We start from the raw sequence: 22,385 nt of genomic DNA on the forward strand, positions 1-22,385 counted from the left end.
CACTGTGCAGCTATTATGTATGTCTTCAATGAGTGCAGAAACACTGCACAACATGGATGAGCAATTTCAGACCCATCATGAGTGTATAAAATAATAATAAATAAATGTTTTTAATCATTATGTACAAACATTAAACTTGTGGCATTATGTGGCATTCACAATGTGAACAAGTGACCAATTTCGGATCCAGCAGAGTGTATACATCACTGCTCATGATATCCCACAATACTTTCACAAGTTCGCACTTTCGTAAAATCAGTATGGAATATGAGTATTTGGCATGCTGTCTGAGGAGAGAGCTCCAAGCTCGGAGTTTGGCTCAACCTCAGAGTACTCCCCCATCCCTGGCTGGGATAGGAATAATGGAGAGTCAGGAGTTGGGGTGGAGGAGTGATGCTGGAAAACTGATTGGGTAGATTATCACCTCACGCTGATTGGGTAAATTATCTGAACATGCTCGTCCCAAACTTTGTTAATGAAACGTGAATGAAACATCGTGTGTGAGGTTTGGTGGTTGGTTTTAGAAATCTGTGAATAATAAAAATGGTGTTTGAAGGAGTGTAAGAAAGGAGTAAATAAAATGGATATATTAGGGATGCACCGAAATTTCAGCTACCGAACATTTTCAGCCAAAACGGCTATTTTTGAGCCGAAATGGTTTTGGAGTGCCAAAATTAGTGACTGAAACAGACATTGAATTAGTGCTGATGGCACACAATGTGGATAACAGTACTGCCACTTAATATACGCAGAGTACGCAGTTTGTGTAAGGCATCAATCCCTTGCATCACTTTCAGGTATGTTCACAAACAAGTGAAACTTTATATTTTTGGCTAAATTGATGGCCAAGATTAATTTGACCACCACCAATGCATCTGTCTGAATTTAATTTCAATTTACAACAATTTTATTGAATTTAATGTTGTTTGGCCAATATTAAACAAGGATTTAATCATGCTGTAAAGTGTAACAACAATCACCAGGCCATTGGTGACCTCTGCAGACACTTGTTATAATTTGTAATATATGTATGAATTGATTTTTTATATTATGTATATATACATTATGTATTTTAACAGTGTTGTTCAATAAAACCATAAAATTACTTGCTTTTGATACATTCTTTGAACCAATTATTATTGCCTCATTGTTATTATATATGTTTTTAAGTCATTTTAAAGGCTGTTATTCAAAATTTTATCCAATTACTTGATTAATTGTCAAAATAATTCACTGAATTCTCGATTAGCAAAATAAGCAGCGGCCCTGGAGGATAAGCTACAACAGGTAAACATGATCCCTACTATAAATGTCATTTTTCAACTTACATTTCTAATTATATCTAGAAATGAGCATCATTTCTAAACATTTGTTTGGTTATCACTAAAGCTTACTTGAATTTTTTTGTAGATTATTAGACATGAAGTCTGAATGACTTTTAAGTCGGTCTGCAACCCTAAGAGGTGCTTTCAAACACCTTCATTGCCTTATATGGAGATGGTTTGGGTGTGTTTATGCAAATGACTAACCTTGGGCACATGATCACTCTTTTAGAATACTCCAAATTCATTAACCTTAAAACAAGGTTAAGAACAAACTTGTGTGTGTGTATGCATGTGTTGAGAATTAGGCAGAATTTTTCTCCTCTGTGTATAAATACGAATAATCCATGCAATCATTAGTAACCCAATGTCTTTAAATTAGAGCTGCGGGTATCTCTTAAAGGGTTAGTTCATCCAAAAATGAAAATTATCCCATGATTTACTCACCCTCAAGCCATCCTAGGTGTATATGATGGGTTTTTAAAAAAAAAAAATATCCATATTTAAAACTTTATTAACTATAAAAACTAGCTTCCGGCAGACAGCTGTACGCATCGATTTGTGGCAGAAGAGTAACCCTACCCCAACGCATGATGCAATGATGAATGCAGAAGAACAGAGGATAAACCAAAAACAAAACACCGGTCATGAATTATAAGTCTAAAACAAGAAATTTTAAAGAGAAATGTCGGAGGATTTCGATATAAGAGAAGAGAAGCTTGAGCTTGTTGCACAGCCCTATTGGACGATGAAAAGAAAATGCCATCAAAACTTTTCTCAAGGCAGTCAGTTCCCTTCAGAGATACATCCATAGAATTCATTCATACTTTAATTCATATAATTTCCCTTAGAACTCGGTTGTAAAACCTCTCACTTCTTTACACCATTTTTTTTTCAAACGAAACCTACACTGCATGCTGTATCTGAGTAAGTGCTTACTTTGCTTAATACTAAACAGTATTTACACTGTAAACCCTAATGCTCAAAATACTTTGGTTTGGTTGCAAGATAATTGGTTTGAATAGGAAAAACTTAAACTGAACAAATTAGTTCAGTTAGATTAACTGTTATGAGTATTTAGAACTATTTTTTTCTTTTGAGCTCACAGCACTGACATGTTTCAAGTAAACTGAACTGTTTCATTGTTTTGAGTTGTATGAACTCATTTCTTTTAATTTAGACGAACGAAAGTTTAACTGAAACTGGGCTGGTATTTCTATTTTCCATCATGCTTTGCCCATGGCACTCGAAAGGGAGAGTAAATGTTAAAATTAAGTGTTATATAATGTTTTTTGTGCAAGATTAATGGTGAGGGAGATTTAGTAGTGATTAGTGTTTTGTTATGCTAATTTAGAAGAGTTTCTCTTAATGTGGGTTTTTGGAGAGTTACCATCATGGTTTGAGAGCAGGTAAGTTACATGTTTTAAGTTGCTGTACTCATTCAGAAAGGTCTATACTATGCTATTGTTAACATATTAGACAATTAGCACGTTGGCATTTTCTGAATTTTCTTATTAGGGTTTACAGTGAAGTAAATAACTCATTTAATTTGCAAGAACTCAAAATAAAAAAGTTAATTAACTAAATATTTTATGTTAATTGCAATCAAAGTGTATGAGTTAGCTAACTCAGTACTTCAAGTTAGGAGCAATTAACAGACATGAGTACTACAAACTCAAAACTTGGTAGTTTTTAGTACATTATTCGGGTTTACAGTGTACCGTGAGTTTTTTTTTTTTATTTAATGATGATTAAAATATTAAACTGTAATACAAACCGTCAGAAATTGCATTATGGTTTATTGTCAAACTGGTAACCGTTTCCTCACTAACCCTCAAACTACAGTGAGCTTGGCACCCCTCGTAAATCTTTATCGACCCCTAGTCAGGTTGGAAAACACTGAGTTAATGCATGGGGTAATTTTCATTTTTGGGTGAACTATCCTTTTAACCCACTTTGTTCCATCTTTTCCACTTCTTTTCTGACTATAAAACAAGTCCAAAGTGTGGACAAACTAATTAGTGCCCCCCAAAAAAAAAAAAAAAAAAATCAAGCAATATGCTGAAATTTATGTCACACATACTGTGTACACCATACACATAACCTAGCTTACACATAAAAAGCAAAGTATACTTTGGGCTTAAAGTCGTAATGAAACGGAAGTAAAGGCAGGTCTTTTCTTCCATATTGTGACATACATGCGAGTGTAACAGAGATTCGAAAAAGAACAAATGTTAGGCAGAGATTCTATCCATTGTTTGTTGATTGGATTTTGAGATATGGGCTTCACACACTCAACGATGTAGGCAGATGAATGCAATCATGCAGGGACACGGCCTAAAATAACATCAATAACATGCATTTTAAAAATAGATGAATTTATAAATATATGTATGTTTTTTGTTTTATTTTTTCATTCTCAGTTTTCGGACCCAGCCAAAGACAATACAAGTAAAACTGCTGTAAAAAGAGGCAGTAGAGAGGTTGAGAGAGAAAGAAAAATAAGGAAAACATCCTTTTAGGAGTGTAAATATAACACTGCTTTGCTCTTCCTGCAAGTGGGACTGTACAGTGTCAAAAGCTGGGCAGCATCTGTGTGCCACTCACCCTCACACATATACGGCTCAAAGACCGTTAGAGCAAAAGCAGCATCCGTGTGATGAAATATTCAATGCTGCCGCTGTTTGAGTGTGCAGACAGAGCCCGATGCTGCGCTAAATTATGCATCCCGCACACACACACACACACACACACAATCACCAGCCTAGCACTTAACAAAGACATACTTTGAATATGAGTCAAAATCTGCAAGAAAATCTGCTATGTATAGCAGGGTGTGGTTGAACATATGGAACACATAGCAGAGTATAAAATAGCATATGGTGCTTACAAAAGGCATTACGGAGCTAGAGCTACAGCTTTTGTTATCGAATGTGCTCTATATGTTTTATATTCTCTGTTCGTCTCTAATCAGGTTGTTTTTCTGTTGGTGAGCAGTTATTGTTAATAGTGTGTTGCTCCCTCCTGGAATTAAACAAGTCCAAATGCAGCTCTACCCAAGAGCCCTGCTACTAACAGCAAATACTCTCATAGTCCCTCAGCAGGGTGTGTGTGTGTACGTTTGTCTGTTTAAGTGTGAACTTGACTTTATGTACTCCGTGTCAGAATGGATGTTTGTCTTGGAGAGCACAAGTCCTATTCTGCGGGGCTTCGCTTATCAAGAGTTGGAGAAAAGATGGAGAAAAGGAAGAGAATTACCCAAGTATGATGCGCACAAGTGGACATTTAAAACGATTATACAATTAAACACGGTCGAAGCAGTCATGAGAAAACACATTTGTGCTCTCACACACACTCTAAAGTCTGTCTCCACTTTTTGTGTCTCAAAGGAATGGCATTCGCTCGGCTTCATTGTTTTGGCGGTGTATGTGTGTGTGTATTGTTTTGGGCACAAAGGCTTCTGCACCCCTGGCAGAGACGACTAATGGAACACAATAGGACTACTTTAGCATTTAGCTCAGTGGCCTGTGAAGACAGAGGTCCTGACAGCCGTGTGAGTGTGTACGTGAGTGTACGGAGAAGCTGGAAACACCTGCCACTCTTTTAATAGTGAAAGATGCATCCTGCCTTTCGAATGTCATTTTCTTATTCTGAAACACACATTTACTCAGTTTCCACTGGTTTGACAGCATGGCAAACAAAAAGTTATATCATTCAAATGTCAAATGATACACGCATCAGTACCATGTACCATACATTGTAAAAATGGTTACATGCAGCTATTCACTCATTCCTAGCTGATCAAACTATCATTAGGTGTAAACTAAATTTAGTCAACATTATTCAGACATATTTTGGACCTGAATAAAACCAGTTAATTTATAGCACTTTTTAGGTTACATAGCAAAAAAAAAAAGTGCATTACACAATTATCCCATAAATCAAATATTTTTTATCCTGTTTCTATTTAAATCTTTTAACACCTAGGTATTAAATTAAATTAAATTTCTGTCAAATCAAATATTTGTATCTTGTTTCCATTCAAATCTTTTATTATCTGAGAAGTTTGCATTGTTTTGCTGTTAGAAAACTCTCTCCTATGTAAGTTTAATGTGCAGTGACAACTAGAAGTAAATCGCTCGTAGGTTGGTTTCCCCAAAGAGTGTAAACACTGCGGCTATGAGACATTTTCAAAACACTGCTTTGTTTGAGCGGTCCAACATATCAATTATTGGTACAACCAACGGCTTGACTTTAGGGTAGGACAACTTGTTTATGAGCAAAAACCATTCATCCATGTATTTTTTTTTTTGACATCACAATTTATAATTAAAATTGTCATGGATCTGACTTGTTTGTTCAGCACATCCCACAGATGCTCGATTGGATTAAGATCTGGGGAATTTGGAGGCCAAGTCAACACCTCAAACATGTTGTTGTGCTCCTCAAACCATTCCTGAAACCATTTTTGCTTTGTGCCAGGGCGCATTATCCTGCTGAAAGAGGCCACAGCCACCAGGGAATAAACAATGAAAGGTTTCCATGACAGGGTGTATATGGTCTGCAACAACGCTTAGGTAGGTGGTACGTGTCAAAGTAGCATCCACATGGATGGCAGGACCCAAGGTTTCCCAGCAGAACATTGCCCAAAGCATCACACTGCCTCTGCCAGCTTGCCTTCTTCCCATAGTGCATCTTGGTGCCATGTGTTCCCCAGGTAAGCGACGAACACACGCACCCAGCCATCCACGTGATGTAAAAGAAAACATGATTCATCAGACCAAGCCACCTTCTTCCATTGCTCCGTGGTCAGGTTCTGATGCTCCCGTGCCCACTGTTGCCGCTTTCAGCGGTGGACAGGGGTCAGCATGGGCACCCTGACTGGTCTGCGGCTATGTAGCCCCATACGCAACAAACTGCGATGCACTGTATATTCTGATACTTTTCTATCAGAACCAGCATTAACTTCTTAAGCAATTTGAGTTACAGAGGCTCTTCTGTTGGATCGGACCACACAGCCCAGCCTTCGCTCCCCACATGCATCAATGAGCCTTGGTCACCCATGACCCTGTCACCGGTTCACCACTGTTCCTTCCTTGGACCACTTTTGATAGATACTGACCACTGCAGACCGGGAACACACCACAAGAGCTGCAGTTTTGGAGATGCTCTGACCCAGTCGTCTAGCCATCACAATTTGGCCCTTGTCAAACTCGCTCAAATCTTGACGCTTGCCCATTTTTCCTGCTTCTAACACATCAGCTTTGAGTACAAAATGTTTACTTGCTGCCTAATATATCCCACCCACTAACAGGTGCCGTGATGAAGAGATAATCAGTGTTATTCACCTGTCAGTGGTCATAATGTTATGCCTGATCGGTGTATTATAATACATTATATAATTTAATTATGTAAATTTTAATCTGTGCCTGATGATGTTGTAGAGTGTTCAGAACGAACACATTTGTCAAGTCAAGTGAACTTCAACTGATATCCCATTCTCAGGGAATAGGGAGAAGAGAACACTGCATAGGGACCATGTAAATCGAAACACAACTCATTTCTTTGTTAAAAATAGTCAGACTTTCAAAAAAGTCTACAGCATTCTGCTCCATTTTGCACTCTGTTGAACTGTTTTTAAACGCAGGAATGCATCTTATATAAATGCCCACATTAGATCTGGGTCAGGTGAAACTGAAACCAGCCTTATTATACAGGGCTTCCTTAAGACTCCTAGTCATTCAGGCAACAGACTAGTCGATTGTGAAAATATGTAGTTTTAGCAGAGCACTAATTGCAGAGCCATTCTCCCTTGAGCGGTCCAGCGTGAATTGTCTCGCTCAAGGGCACTGCGCTAATAGAGCAGGTCTGCGATCTCTCTAACTTTTCTTCCCTGTGTCACTAATTCCCAGGATTGAACCTGCAATCTTTTGTTACCAGCTCTGATCTTTAACTATTATCCCTCCACCACCCCACAGGGAGGAAACGTGGAAACATGAAAGCCTGCGGGTCAAGTCATTGTAAAACACTGCGCTGAACGTGGGCGGATGCTGATTCAAGGTTTTTTTAGAACACTTCACATAACCGCACAACTACCTTCCCGGTCACTTAGGAAGACATCCATTTGTTGTTCGTTCAATAGTCTTTAGAGCCAACTCGGTTATTATACACACACACACACACAGACATCTGAAGAGCAATTCGGCTTTATAACAATCCACAGAGCTTTTGTTTAATGGCGTCTTTCAGTGTGTAATGGCTTTAAAATGCGGGCGTCTGTGCGCATGTGTTCAGAAGACAGTGATGAATAAGGCTCCACTTCTTGAATGCCATTCTAACAAAAAATATTGTTGTCTTTCTGCTCATAGCGTTATCAATCGTTATACATTTTTCTTTCTCTGTCACTCATTCTGTCTATTATTTATATATTTTTTTCCCTTAAAGCTCAAGAGGAGCAGGAGAAAACGAGTATGTGTGGTTGGTCTTATATGCACGCATGTTGACAGTACCATCCGTGACAGGAAGCACAGGGAAAGGGGGCGGGAGAGATCATCATTATCATGCTCCACCATTATAAGGTGAATTGCATCGCTGCCGCCCAAACATCCCTTACACCCAGTTTATGATAATCAAGCCCTCATTCTGACAAAATAACATAGAATATGTCCTATTCCCATCCGTTTATCCTCTCGTCGCTCTCTCTCACGATGGGTGGTCGTATTTCTCGTTCTGTTTCTAACTCTCTCTCTATTTCCTGCTGTAATTGGCTGTATTACGGGACTAGAGGCAATGAGCATCATGGACATGGCTCAATGCGCATAGAAAGAGAGAGAGAGAGAAAGAGAGAGAGAGAGAAAGCAAAATGCTACAGCAGCTTCAGGCAATAACAAGAAGAGATTGCGGAGGAGAAAGACTGTGCTTTGTCCGAGAAGAGAGGAGAGGAGAGAAAAGGAGAGGAGGAATGACAGCCATGAGAGAGAGAGACATAATATAGAGATGAAAACAAGCAGTACAGGATCATAACGGGAGAAAATTATTGCGTCTCTTTTTGGATCCAAAATGGACACCATTGGAAAAAAGCACTTGATCTGGGAATCTGCAATTTGGAAACTGTTCTTCAGGAGCTTTGCAATAATCCCAACAGAATGAACTCTACATATCAACCTGAGTTACTTGCCACAGAGAGACTAAACCTGAGCCAGACTTAAATAAATCAGGCTGAACTGTGTCAGCCACAGGATATAAGTTAATGTTACTTGTCGTGTGTCCGTGTGTGCTGATGATATACGCTACAGCGGTGCATCCAGTTCCCTCATGCGTAAAATTAAAGAGTCATATCCTGGAAACAGCATAAATGTGACACACATTCATACACGCACACACGCACACATCCCTGACATGGCAGAACTAATGGGGGTGTTGGTCCATTGGTAACCAGTCAGCTGTGTGTAACAGTGACGATAAGGCCAAGACACCTTGATTTCACTGCTTCATTATGTCACACATAATATCTGACCTTCAATGCACTACACATAGACCAAGTGTGCTGCTCACATACTGAAAAGTGAAGCCCCCTGGTGGCTGGCTGCAGTATAGGTTATAAACACTGCCCTCTCCTAGAATGGAGCCAAACTAAAAAAAATCCAATTACACTTCAAATATTTTTTTTCAAAAGATGGTTTCTGTCATTTTTGGTAGTTCTCATCATGCAGACATATGTTCAAGTGTTCGTTTTTTTCCAAAAAGTTTGGATTACATTTTTTGATGCTATAAAAACAGTGTGTAATGTCATGATTGACAGCTGTATTTGCGGGAGCGGAAGTGTGGGCGGGACCTTGATGCCACGGCTCCACCTCAAGATCACCACTGAGCGGACTCAGGCTCTAAATGACGTAATCGTCAACGACCGTTTCTAGGATATTTTGGCTTCATTTTTCTACAGTGGAAGGAAGCGGAAACACGTTGTCCATCTTTTTTTACAGTCTATAACACAGACACACACAAACAGATTTTACACCAAAGATTAGGATAATAGGGAGAGGAACACGTGACGATGTAGCTACTTGGAGCTGTTCATATCCTCGGATGTGGAGTTATAAGTTTCTCTTGTGCTATTAACTCCAAAATAAATCTGCATTGGTCGCGTGGTACAGCAGTCACATGGTACAAGTCGAAGCTCTCAAAAAATTAAGAGTCTAGCCTCGTACACACCTGGACGAATATCGCGCGCACTTATCGCCAGCGTTTTTCTAGATGTTTTTGGTGTTCATACCCAAGCGATTTTCACTGGCGATGCGGCTAGTTTTTAACGCAGCACGTCAAACCAAAAAAAATAAATAAACAGGCGTTTTTCAAAAAAAAAAAAGGCATTTTTCAAAAAACAACGCTTTTACGCCTGCCGTTTTTCACGTCGGTGTGCACACTCACATTGGCGCCCTTTGTTTAATCACGAGGCGTTAAAGAAACACTCCACTTTTTTTGAAAACAGGCTCATTTTCCAACTCTCCTAGAGTTAAACAGTTGAGTTTTACCATTTTCAAATCCATTCAGCCAATCTCCGGGTCTGGCGGTAGCACTTTTAGTTCATTGAATCTGATTAGACCGTTAGCATCTCGCTCAAAAATGACCAAAGAGTTTTGATATTTTTCCTATTTAAAACTTGACTCTTCTGTAGTTACATCGTGTACTAAGACCGACGGAAAATGAAAGTTCCTTGCAAAGTTCCTTGATTATTACGGCGGAATGAGAGCATAATTCCTAGCCATATCGGCCTAGAAAATCGCAACTTTTCATTTTCCGTCGGTCTTAGTACACGATGTAACTACAAGTCAAGTTTTAAATTAGCCTGACGTGGTCATACTCAATTCTAGTTCGAATATGAGTCTGATACTGCTCCATTGGGCTTTGATTATGGGGGCGTATTTCAACCGATCCAGGAAAGACCTCAATTGGATAGACCTACAACCAATCAGAGCTACAGAGTAAGTGACGTATGTTGAGCGACGCATAGTTGTCAACAGAACTCTTCTTAGCGACCATCGGGGCCAGCTGATAAATCAAACTTTTGCCGAATCCCGTAGGAAGGACGGCAAAGACATCTTTCCCATCGACAAATGCCTTGATCGCGGTCCTCTGTTCCTCTTTTAAAATTAATGCGCTGTCGATATTTTCTATAACGGACGCGATGGCGGAATCTACACATCTCAGTTCTTCAACAACAGCCATCATTGTTGTAAACTAACTGACCTTTCGCAAGACTCGCCCCCCTTAGTTACTGTTGCTTTGTCCGACAAGCCGTGGCGCTGTCACGCCACACAGAGTGGAAAATACATTGCGGAGCAAAGCGGAAACTGACAACACGTCGACAGACAAGACAGGACAGGTTACTTATGATATTAAACAGAGCCCCAGCTTTAACAAACTGTGTAGTTAATAAAAACCGTTTTGTGGCTCTTTAATGTGTTGTGACCATGATCGTGACAGATTGCTGTAGCGCCTCAGCTCAAGAGGCTCGTGAACCGATCATCTCTTCCTACTAGTCCATTTATAGCATCAAATAAACATGAGAATGAATGTTGTTTCAAACGCGGAAAGACGTCAATATGCACAATTTTTCAAGTTTAACTCCACCGATGTTAATCTTCTAACTCCTGACTGCTTTGTCGGACAAAATAGCGGATGCGGCGTTCTGATTGGTTAGATCGCTTGTCAATCAAACTCCCCAAGCGCTCTTTGATGACGTGGCTGATTACGTTTCTGGTGATAATCTGTCAATCATCGCCCTGACAATGTGATTGGTCCGAACAGTTTCTGTTCGGGCATAATTACTTCTCTACGGATCAAGTCCAGACCGAACTCCCCGACCTCAAAATGTTGTGGGCGGGGCTAAGTTCGGCTGGCATCCAGGCTAGTTTTAAATAGGAAAAATATCAAAACTCTTTGGTTATTTTTGAACGAGATGCTAACGGTCTAATCAGATTCAATGAACTATGCTAAGCTATGCTAAAAGTGCTACCGCCAGACCCGGAGATCGGCTGAATGGATTCAAAAACTGTAAAACTCAACTGTTTAACTCTAGGGGAGTTGGAAAATGAGCCTATTTTCAAAAAAATGGAGTGTTCCTTTAAATATTTATATGTATATATATATATATATATATATATATATATATATATATATATACACACATATATATATATTTATTTAATTTTTTTTTTACATTTTTGCAACTTTGTAAACAAAGAACACTTCAGAACGCTGAATTCCTTATGCAGGTTAACAGGTTTACAAATGGGATAAAAGTTTCTCAAAACCATATGAAATTAACATTATTACAAAAGTACATTTCCATGTGTGTTGTAGGTAGATTAAAAAAAATTACTTTTCTTCATGACGTACACTCTTACAAATCATACTTGACCATTTTAACAGGAGGTCACAGAATACACGTTTTGATGGCAGACCCTCAATGGTGTATTTGACCAAAAAAAAAAAAAAATTCTTTGGTGAAATCTCATGTCCCACAAGCAATATAACACTGTACTATAGATGTGAGCAATGACGATGAACTGTTAATGGAGGCCAAAAACAACATATCATAGGAGTGAACAGGGGCACACGCACTGGAAGAGCATATTTCTCATTCACTGGTTTAATGGCTAATTAGGCAAAAAGCTGGATGAGGATGAATCTCTCAGCCCAGCAGATTCCTCTTTTCCATTTCTCTGCGGCTCAATAAAACAATGTAATGGACGCTCTCTCACTCTCTTGTGTTTTTTTTCATTCCCTGTATGTAGAAAACTATGCAGGAGGCTTTATCCATGTGGGGAATATTCCAGAAGAGCAGCAGTTATTTAAGATTCAAACACAAGGATAACAGATGGCTACCACAAAGAGAAAAAAGCACAGAGAGCATGAGAGAGAGACACACGGAGAGAGAGAGAAGGAATATGACAGACAGAGTTGGTACCTCCCAGTAAGCTGGTCTCTAAGGACAGCCAAATCCACTGCTTAGTGACGTTTAAATTAACAACATCACTTTATATACCACCCACTGTCACTCACCTCACATCAATGCACAAGTTCACATATGCTCTTTCTAAATGTCTCTGTGATTCTAATCAAATTTCAAGTGCTCAAAATAGAGATTTTGAAAAAAGTAGTTGATCGCATTTGACAGTTTGAAGATGGTTTGCTGCTTGAAAAGTGTTCTAATGCTGACATGAAATCTATTTTTTTTATTCAGAATTATTAATCCATGTATATGTTTATTTATTTATTTATTTATTTATTTATTTTGTTTGACCTTGTAATATTAATCAAAATACCATAAGTACTTCACAATACAATAACAAAAGATCTGTCACTAGTTCAGTTACTTTAAGATAATTTAAGACTTCCAGATAATTCCAAAAAATGAAGTTTACATATGAGCATGATGTTTAGGAAAAGGATCCAAAAAAACTCCAAACTCAACTTTTTTTCCATAGAACACAATTAAGGTAAATGTTCATAAAGTTTTTACAATAAAAAGTGAATGGAGACAGGAGCTGAGCTCTAAAGAACCATAAGAGTCTCACTTACAGTGCAGCACATCTCATTTGCATATTCAAACCTGGTTCCTTAAGGCATTCAACATCATTAACGTCAAACCCAGTGCGATGAGTTTTGATATGCTGTATTTGAATCTACACAATGGTCACTCTGCTCCCCATTTACTTTCATTGTATGGAAAAGAGCATTTGTCACAATATCTCCTTTAGTTTTTGAAGAAAGCTAGAAAGCAGCAACACAAAAAAATATTTTGGCCTAAATTTAAAGGTGCCCTAGATTCAAAATTTGAATTTACCTTGGCATAGTTGAATAACAAGAGTTCAGTACATGGAAAAGACATACATTGAGTTTCAAACTCCATTGCTTTCTCTTTCTTATGTAAATCTCATTTGTTTAAAAGACTTCCGGAAAACACGCGGATCTCAACATAACACCGACTGTTACGTAACAGTCGGGGTGTACGCCCCAATATTTGCATATGCCAGCCCATGTTCCCAACATTATGAAAGGCGTTAGACAAGGGCAGCCAGTAACGTCTGGATCTGCACAGGTGAATCAACAGACTAGGTAAGCAAGAACAACAGCGAAAATGGCAGATGGAGCAATAATAACTGACATGATCCATGATAGCATGATATTTTTAGTGATATTTGTAAATTGTCTATCTAAATGTTTTGTTAGCATGTTGCTAATGTACTGTTAAATGAGGTTAAAGTTACCATTGTTTCTTACTGAATTCACGGAGACAAGAGCCGTTGCTATTTTCATTTTTAAACACTTGCAGTCTGTATAATTCATAAACACAACTTCATTCTTTATAAATCTCTCCAACAGTGTAGCATTAGCCGTTAGCCACGGAGCACAGCCTCAAACTCATAGAGAATCAAATATAAACATCAAAATAAATACTTTACTCACATAATTCGAAGCATGCACACAGCATGCATGACGAACATCTTGTAAAGATCCATTTGAGGGTTATATTAGCTGTGTGAACTTTGTAAATGTGCTGTAATATAATCGAGAGCTCGTGTGGCAGGGAGCACGCGAATTAAAGGGGCGGCGCGCTGAAAAAATCAGTGCATAGTTAATGATGGCCCAAAATAGGCAGTTAAAAAAATTAATTTAAAAAAATCTATGGGGTATTTTGAGCTGAAACTTCACAGACACATTCAGGGGACACCTTAGACTTATATTACATCTTGTGAAAAAGCATTCTTGGGCACCTTTAAGATTTATGTAATTCAATTGCATATATTTGTGATTCATACTTGTTAGTCATACATAAATAATACAGGTAAGAAAAAGAGAAGATTTCTGCACTCAAAAAATCATGGCATAGATTATTCATATTAACTATTTGCATCTATTTAAATAATCATATTTTGCTAAATGCATTTATTCAAATGTTTAAAATGCATAAATCTGTTAATTGTGAAAACAATTACATTTATTCAGTTAAAGGCACAATGTGTCATTTTTTGCCGCTATTCAAAACAAAGGCGTAGCTTGATGACACCCAGATTGAGAGTGGAATCATAGGAGATGTTACTATAGTATGAAGCATAGAAGGGCCGAGTGCTGTGGGAGCTGAACGAGGCTGCTGGAGTGATTGCTAATGAGAGACACACAGCTGGAGAGCAGTGAAACTTTTATTATGCCACAGTCGCCGCTTCTGCTTCTTTCAGTCAAGTGTGTATGGGGTAACGTAGCACTGTTTATCATTTTAGATACATTTGAGTGTGTTGAAAATTATGTTATAACGTTTCTCTGTGTGTTCGCTTGGCAGCTGCTATGAGACACTTGTTGGACACTGCAGTAAGCTTGATCGATATTACAATATCATATTAATAAATGCCGGACGGCTTGTGTTGCTAAATGGCATGCATTTTTATTAATTTTAAAACATATTGTATGACGGAGAAAATTCTGTATTACTGTTACTAAAAGTAAAGCTGTGTCTGATTATGCTATGTTAGCCACTTGACAAAACAGTGTTTTTCTCTGAGGCACGGTACAAACATTGAAAATCAAGAAAACGAGATTCAAACAATAAGACTAAATGTGTTGAGCTTTATAACAATGATTCGTTTGCTATTGATAAATGTATTTAAACAGTTGCTCATATGTCTAATAAAACATATAATATATTAAAGCATCTGTGTTTCCATGGTTTATACGAAATAAAACCGGAAATCGAGGGTAAAGCGCAATCTGTGTCCTGGTTAAATTAGCTTATTTCTCTGGATTTAAACATTCTTGGAATCATCTTGGATAATGTAAGCACACAAGTCAACAATATATATAACACTGTTCTAGCAGATATTTTAATCCAAAAATCTTACATATTGTGCCTTTAAAAAGTTTCAACATGGTTAAAATATGGCTAGCTGGGGAGCAAGCAATATTCAGTTAATTGATGATAAATATATAAACCTGGTTATTGTGTATTTAAAACACATTCAGTTTATTAATATTACAAAAATCTTGTAAATCTTGCAAGACTGACAAATATGCGTGACATTAAGTTTATTAATTTATGTCAAAACTGCAATCTAAATGGATGGAAATTTTATATGCAGTTCAACATAAATCCTAAATTTAGGCCTAAATATTTTTATCGAAAGAAAGAAAGAAAGAAAGAAAGAAAGAAAGAAAGAAAGAAAGAAAGAAAGAAAGAAAGAAAATTGGGCAGGATTGGAATGACATGTGAATAATAAATGAATGACAGAATTTCTTTTTTGGGTGCACTATCCCTTTAAATTGTCACCAGACTATAAGGTAAATCCCCACAGGGGGCAGATGCCTGGCATAAATTGTTTAGCAGTGAATGAACAATAAATGTTTAGAAAAAAATACCCCACACCAATCAAGAGCACACTGGACAAAAAGCACCCATTGCTAAGCTAAACATTTTGAGTTATTTTTTCACTCTTGAAATAGCTCACATTGTCCAAAAGCTGAAACAGGAAACAACTGGAGGTTTAAGTTTCCTGTGCCATTCATTACTGATCAAGAAAAAATTCCTGCCATTGACTTCAACAATGAATGGTGCCAACGCAACCAGGAGCAATCGATCCAAGGAGCAATCAAACTTCAGGGTGATCAATCAATCACAGAGCTGCTTTATCTCAGAGGCTGCTTTACTCTCCCTGAATCTGTCACTACAGCAGACCTGAAGGCAGTCTGAGAGACCGCTAGACATAAGGATTTAACATTAATGTCATGCTGATCTACACTTGGATGGAGACTTGCATGTAAAACAGTTGTAGAAAAATGTTTGGTACTTTTGATTTATAACACCATTAACTTATCTTTTGCTGTCAAGTTTGTGGGTTCGATGAATGCACAAACTGATAAAAAGTGTGCCTAATGTTTAACTGGACAAAAATGCTTAAATGCACTGAAATATAATTGCATTAAATCTATATCTCTACTTTTGTTGTCTGCAAAATGATATAACCATGGTCTCTTAAGCTGTGGGCAAGGGCATAATGCATGAGTCATTTCTCACAACGGTTTCACTGTGCAAAACGACAACGCATTAAAGGAAGCATGATGATAATGAACAAATTTTACATGCAAATCTTCCATTCATGCAAATCTATGCCACAACAATCTAACTTTCCACAGGTGTGCCTCTCTACTACATCTCTAAAGCCTTTATTGCCTGTTCAGTCGTTACCGACAGTTTTTGTCGTTTTATCAGGTGCTAATCAGCTTATTAAAGTCTAATAAATTGCTTATAGTAGTTGGAATGAGCGATATATTAAGTCACAATTAGAGCAAACTGGGCAGTATTTGTTTAATATGCAGACAAATGGTCAATGATTCATGCAATGCAGACAAAATATGCAATGCAGACAATTAATATATATTTTATTTCTAATATGGTGCTGAAGATGTTTTGCATAACAGGTTTCTGACAATCCCAAGGATCGACAGGGCTATGTTTGTCTTGTCATGCTGCGGTGGTTCATGGGATTGTGGGACTCCCAATAAAACATGGTTAGACACATCATGGTGAGAAAGCTGTGTTTGATGACATCATCATCACTATTTTTGTTCTGACTTTTGCTTGAAGCACTTGCCATCACACACTGTGACTCAGAGCATGCTCTGAACATGTAAGCGTGGGCATACATGAAAGAAATCACACATTACACACACACATAAGGATGCGCAAAACAGCATATTTTCAAAACCGAGTTGGTGGGTTGTCTGAACGACAAGGCGGTTTTTCAAAAACGCTCTATAATTAGGGTCTACCAGACTCCGAACAAATACATTTCTTTGGCATTCACACAGGATGTCTTGAAAAGCATTTCCAAAGTGTTTTTAACTTGACATAGCATTTTGAAAACAGCACGACCAGTGTAGTCGAATTACAGAACAAATTCTTCATTTCTTTTCAGTGAATCATGAACATACAGCGGTATGTTTTTTATACAATGACTCTAATGAGTTGGGTTTTTTTAGTAAATCAAACACTGAGAAATCAATGCAGTTACTAACTGGTTATTTTCCCCCCATGCCATCTCCGGCTTAAACAGCTAACAATTACCCCTGTTTTTTTTTAGTATTCACTCTTAGTACTTGTAATTAATTAATTAATAATTAAGAATTAGTTGTGTAAATAAATACATTTACATATTTTATTCATCCAGCTGTATGTACTATACATAATGCACAAATCTGTACACAAGTCTTCTGTTCCAGAGGTATATACCACGCTATTATTATTTATTTATTTATTTTTCTTTGTTTTCTTAGTTTTACTTATTTAAATGTTCTTCTGTTCTCATGTCATATATGTGTTTATAAAATGGTTAGTTCCTGTCCTTGATTCTGATTGTGTTTTATTCACAATAAAACATGGCTATGACTGGCCGCTTCACCCAACGGTTCTGTGTATCACTACACAACACCCTTAGCAACCACTCTTAGCAACATAAACTGCATGTTCTCAGTTGATATTGTTCATTGAAGCTTACTGTATTATGTAGAAGAGTATTGTGAGAAAGAGATTGAGTGAGCGAGTTTATTACCTGCATTCAGATTTAGCATTTTCCTTCAGATCAGTCCTATGTTCATAATAAAACATCTGTTTAAATGTCTGATGCATTATCTTGTCCTTTTAACAGTTAAGAGTTTTTCCCATGACTGACAGCACTAGTCAAAGCATTTGTCAATTGTGTCTTGTTCCGTGTTCACAACAATTCAGTCTTTTCAATGTAAAAGTCTTCGCTACCGTCTGACACATTCATAAAGACAGTCTTTGCCGCCATCTAATGGCTTAATAATGTAACTTCTATTGCTGTTCACGGTCAGGGACTATTTTTTCCGGCGGAAGGAAAAAATGGTGATTTTACTTCATGAAAGTTGCATTGATACATATTTTTTGGCTTAAATATTTGTATTGTGTGGTAACAGTCTTATAATTTTTATAATTATTTCTTACATATGTATGTATGTTTTTTGTTGGTTTAGTATTTGTAGTTTAATATGTTATGTTTAATATTGCAGTTATTAGACTGAATTACGCTGCATTTAACTTCCTCAGAAGAGAATAAATTGTTGAATAAAGTCATTATTTTTGTTTATTTGTTTGTTTTTTGTGCACAAATGTATTCTCGTTGCTTCATAAAATTAAGGTTGAACCACTGTAGTCACATGGACTATTTTAACAATGTCTTTTCTGACTTTCTGGGCCTTGAAAGTGGTTATTGCGTTAAAGTCTATGGTGGGATAGAAAGCTCTCGGATTTCATCAAAAACATCCTACTTTATGTTCCGAAGATGAACGAAACAATGTTTGGAACGATGTGAGTAATTAATGACAAATATTTCATTTTTGGGTGAACTAACCCTTTAAGTCATCCCCTTTAAAAACAATGCAAAAAAGTTAAACTAAAAAAAAATGTCAGGATGAACAAGTCAGCATCACTAGTCGGTTGCTAGTCATTCTTAACGTATATATACTTTTCCTCTTTTTCTAACACACTTGTGACACTACTCCACAATACATTTCTCAACACTACAGGCAACTAAAAACCTTTTAACCTCGCAAATGGATGAAAATAAAACCATAAACACACTTACACACATGGGATCATTGCTCTCAATTTCCTGTTGGGACTGAAATAATCAAAGTCCTTCAGAAGATCTTTCCAAATCCCATCGTCATTGTTTGGTGACCTCCTTATTCAATCATCTAACACACACACACTTCCCACTTTAAAAGATGGCCTGTACACACTCAGCAGCTCTCGGTTCCTGCCCTGAGTGTGTATAAAAATGGATGAATTTGTAAGTGAAAGAGAGAGAGAGAGAGAGAGAGAGAGAGAGAGAGAAAGAGATCGAGATGAGAAAGCTGTATTATTCATGCGAATCACTATTTTAATTTGAAGGACATTCAAAGAATGAGAAGAGGAGCACTCTCTAGAACACGACTACTTCATTTGCTGCAAACACATGCACTCGGTGTGGTTTGAGCAGCTGCTACACATCAAATCATACATGGTTCTATAACATTTTAATGAACTGCATTTAATTTGTTTTATATTCAAACGGTTGTGAATGCGCACATGGACTCTCATTCGGGGAACTATGACATCAGGATGCAGCCACAAAACACTGCTTTTGTGTATAGAGCAATCAAACTCATAACACAAAGCAAGAGGCATCCTGCATGCTGTGTTTGTCGCCCTTTGATGATGAAAGCATCTGTCGGAGCATGTGTCCCACTGGCCCGTGTTTGATAATGAGTGAGTGTTGCAAATTACACTTTGACCCATGCTGTGACATTCAAAACATATACCAACAAACACAAACCCAGCTAACCATTTTATTTTATTAAAAATTATTTCCATTACGTCCAGTTTTATTAGATGTTTTAAAAGGATAGTTCACCCAAAAAAGATAATTCTGTCATTATATACTCACTCTTATGTTTTCCAAGTTTCAACCCTGTTTTAACTTTCTTTCTTCTGCAGAACAGAAGAATGTCACCATTGACTTCCATTATATACCAAATAGACAGAATTGTCCACACACTGAAAACATACAATTAGACCAAAGCAAAAATATTACTTTAAGTGCAGATGTTACTTTACAGATGTTAAATTAAAATAAAATTTTTTGATAGACCCTTGCTTTGGTCTAATTGTATGTTTTTTAGTATGTGGTCAAATTTGGCTATTTGGTTGATAGAACTTTTTTTGATATACGCACCTAAGAACAGACTGGTTATTTTTTCTTTTTGAGCACATACAATAACTTTTTTGACTTCTATCATAAAAAAAAAAAAAAAAAAACATTTCTCAAAATATCTTCTTTTAAGTTCCACAGAAGAAAGAAAGTCATACAGATTTGGAAAGACATGAGGGTGGGTAAATGATGACAGAATTTTTGGGTGAATCCATTTAAGATTATTTTTCCTTTGTTATATGAACGTCACGAAAACACCATATACACATTATTTAAGCTACAAGTGTGACTCTGTTTAGCCGACCAAGAGTGGATGGGTGGTGTTACTGCAATCTATTTGAAAACAATCATTATTTTTGTAATTCCATTTGGTTATGTTAGTGGTGCAGAAATGACACACTTCTGCTTTAAGATACTAAGAGTGGAAAAACAAAACACCCCCATCAAAGCAAACAGACCAAACCAAAAAAGCCAATCTGAAAAATACAGCTCCACCCTGCGTGTGAACTCTCACGAAATTCAGCACACCACCCACTGACAAATCAAGAGAACAGAGGGAACATCTTGACGGAAAACAGAATCTCACACGAATCTAAAATTGTCCAATTTATACAAAGAAACCCGCTAACACCAACACATGGCTATTCTCACAAGCTTCGCAAATTAACACTCTGATTGTCTTTCAGTGGCATCAGCAAAGGTTTATATTAAACTGACCTGTTATCTTGTATTTAAAGTCACACACTAGTATCAAATGTTCAACTATTAAAATAAGTCATCTGTTTCCTGCTGGTTGAAAAGCTAGTAAGGAAATTGCAAGTGTCTTCACATAATTCAACAAAATGCAGCAAAATCAAACCTAACGGGACAGTTCACCTAAAAATGCTAATTCTGTCATCATTTACGCACTCTCATGTTGTTCCAAAACTGTTTAACTTTCTTCTGTGGAACACAAAAGGAGATGTTGTGCACAATGTAAGGGACTGACAGCCTCAGTCACCGCTCACTTTTACTGCATCTCTTTTCCATAAAATGAAAGCGAACTAAGGCTGTCATCCTTCCTAACATCTCCTTTGGTGTTTCATCGAAGAAAGAAAGTCATACAGGTTTGAAACGACACAAGGGTAAGTAAATGATGACAGAATTTTCTTCTTTTTTTTGTCTGAACATTCCCTTTAATGTGTCTCTTTTTGCTAAATGTAGATTTGGAATGGAAATGTTTTCAAGTGATGTTTTCACTTCTGTCTGCTCATAACTAATCCTCTGATGGAACACTAGAAAACCTGATTAATAATTCTAAATTTAAGTTCTGAGTTTGCCTGGGGGGGCCAAGCCTGGAATCAAACCTCTAATTTTATATCATAGAACAATTATATTAAGCTACACTAAACAGATTATGCAAAATCCTCCCAACAAAAAGGGTCCGATATGTTGGTTGTGAATTTAAAAGCCTTTGATTTTGATCGGACCTGGGTGAACTTGCCTGTAAAGTAATCTGTTCATCATTCTTCCTGTCTCCGTTTTTTCTATTCAAAGCCAGATATGAATGATGAATGCGCTGCAATCAGAGGAACACAGGGACTGATATTTTCCTACTAAAATGGGTCATCCACATGAGGTAAACTATCACTTAACATCTATGTCAGTTGACTCCAGTTATTATTTAAGTAATCTATATTGACAAAAGGCAAACAATCCTCCATTATTGATCACAGTACCATATATGTGATGATCCAGCATGTACTGCAATTTTCATGACATCAGGGTGACATGAATAGCAGATGTGTCTTTATTAGTCAATGAATCAAGGTCATATGATCCCTGAACTGATCTGAGGGTGTTTAGTTGCATGAATCGCTGTTGATGTTTTCCAGGCCGTTTATTTTGAAGATGCTCTACTCTTTTTCTTCTAGATTCTCTCATACCAACGCATCTCCTGTTATAAACACACACACACACACACACACACACACACACGCATTTATACACAGAAAAAGATAGTCCGCTGGCACTAAGTCGAACGAGGCGTTGACAATATATTGATACTATGAATATATCCCAGTCATATATAATGTCATTTGCGACACAATGTCTCTATCCTGCCTGTTATAAACAAATTAAAGCTATCGCTTCGTAACGTCAAGAGCTGAAGGCAGCGACTTGTACACTCAAACACGCGCGCGCGCGCACCGACGCCCATTAAAACACCACGCACGACACACGGCAAAAAGCATCCTGTGTCCAAAGCCCCTCACTCACACACACACACACACACACACGCGCGCGACATAATTCAGCTGTA

At 37.5% G+C, this 22,385-nt stretch overlaps 1 protein-coding gene across 4 annotated transcripts in view; it reads right to left on the reverse strand.

The window, feature by feature from the left end:
- The window catches only part of adgrl3.1 (adhesion G protein-coupled receptor L3.1), a 143,257-nt gene that overhangs the window by 120,225 nt on the left and 647 nt on the right, over positions 1 to 22,385 (reverse strand). The gene's annotated exons all lie outside the window — the stretch shown is intronic.

Source organism: Megalobrama amblycephala, linkage group LG7 (assembly GCF_018812025.1).
Source record: "Megalobrama amblycephala isolate DHTTF-2021 linkage group LG7, ASM1881202v1, whole genome shotgun sequence".
NCBI lineage: Eukaryota > Metazoa > Chordata > Actinopteri > Cypriniformes > Xenocyprididae > Megalobrama > Megalobrama amblycephala.